Source organism: Pteropus vampyrus, unplaced genomic scaffold (assembly GCF_000151845.1).
Source record: "Pteropus vampyrus isolate Shadow unplaced genomic scaffold, Pvam_2.0 Scaffold154, whole genome shotgun sequence".
In the NCBI taxonomy this organism is placed as follows: Eukaryota; Metazoa; Chordata; class Mammalia; order Chiroptera; family Pteropodidae; genus Pteropus; species Pteropus vampyrus.
In genome coordinates, this window is record NW_011888935.1 from 1,529,199 (window position 1) to 1,530,848 (window position 1,650).

Here is a 1,650-nt window from a genome sequence, read left to right on the forward strand (position 1 = left end):
GAGGTGGAGCAGCTCTCTGGGGGTCTGAGAAGTGTTCCATGTGGACAACTCATGGCAGAGGAATGTCACAGGATCATTTGTGGCTTTCAGAGCAGGAAAGTCCCTTTTCCACCAAGGACTGTACCTGACCTCGTCTTATACTCATTGTCTATTATCCTGCAAGAGGGGGTGAGCCACTGGAAGCTCCATGGTACCTGCTAACAACGATACAATTTTTAAAACTGTTGTGCTTACAAGTTTTTTTAAAGGCCTTAGTTGGGTGAGCATTTTCTCAGGTCACCGAGAGCAAGGCCACTCAGGACAAGGCCATATTTTCTGTATCTCTGTATCCACAGAGTGGAGCATGACCGCGTGAATAAATGCGGCCCTGGTTCAAGGTCAGACTAACAAATGCACTGCAAAGGGCCTCAGGCAATAAATACATCCGCAGATGGATCTGGCAGAATCAAAAATACCTGTCATTACTGTTCGTGCGTGGGTGTGTGTGACACCCGAGAGATCCAGTTTAATGGGTCATGAAGGCAGAATCGGCCCTGTTTCCCTATCTTCCTTACTTATTTTTCTCTGAGCTGGAATAAATTCCTCTGGGTATGGCATAAAGCCAGGAAGGAGAGCCGAGGACTAACTCCCAGAGTTTTGCTGCTCCTGAATTGATGGAGGTCGGTCTGTCCTTTCTCATCGGCAGCTTCCAGAGGAATCGCATCTTCAGGCCGATGGCAACCTTGTCGTGCTGTTCCTTCTCCCCATGACTGTGACAGTGAGAGGCCCAGGCCACCAGCTGCAGAAGCTGTAGGAACTGATTCCCCCCACCACACAGGGAGCAGGGTTTGGAGGCGTCTGGGGCTGTGGTGCAAACCAGCCTGGGTTCATCTCCCTCGTTTGTCCTCCAGCTGAGACTTAGTGTCCAAGCGTTAGATTTTGGCAGCCTCAAATTCCCAGGTGACTCAATGTAAAATGCTGCCTATCAATATGAGATCAGGTCTCTGGAGGCACGGTTTTTATATGGTTATGAAGTGTTATTCTTCCAAGTGCCATCTCTCCCCATCAGCCACACATGTGAGAACTCTTTGCTAGTCTTCATTCACTTGTCAGCCTTCTTTTCCCCGTCATTGGCATCGCATGGCTCACAGAGGTACACTTTTATTTAAAAATCCACATGATCAGGAATGCAAATTATAGCCACACTGAAATATTATTTTGCCAATCAAGTTGGCAAAGTCTTTTTTTTTTTTTTTTTAATGTAAATACTCAATGTTGTCAAGTTTCCAGGGAAATGGTACTGTCTTACACGGCTGGCAAGGATATAAATAGCTCAATCTCTCTGGAAGGTAAAAAAAGCAATTTTATCCTATGTCTTGAAAATACGCATAGTGTTTGACCTGGAAGTTAAACACTGAGGGTCTATGCTAATCTCTCAATCTAACTCTCACCGTCATTTTGTGAAGTAGTTATTATCCTTCTCCTCATTTACCATCGAGAAAACTGAAACTCAAAAAGGGTTATTTGTTCAAGGTTACACAGTAAATATGTGGCCAGAAAGAAACCCAAATGCAGATCTCAAATATGATGCTTAAAAACCGAGTGATGTGAGAAGCCGTATTCTTCCACTTAACGTAAGAATTTTCATCGAAGCTTTGCTTATGTGATAGG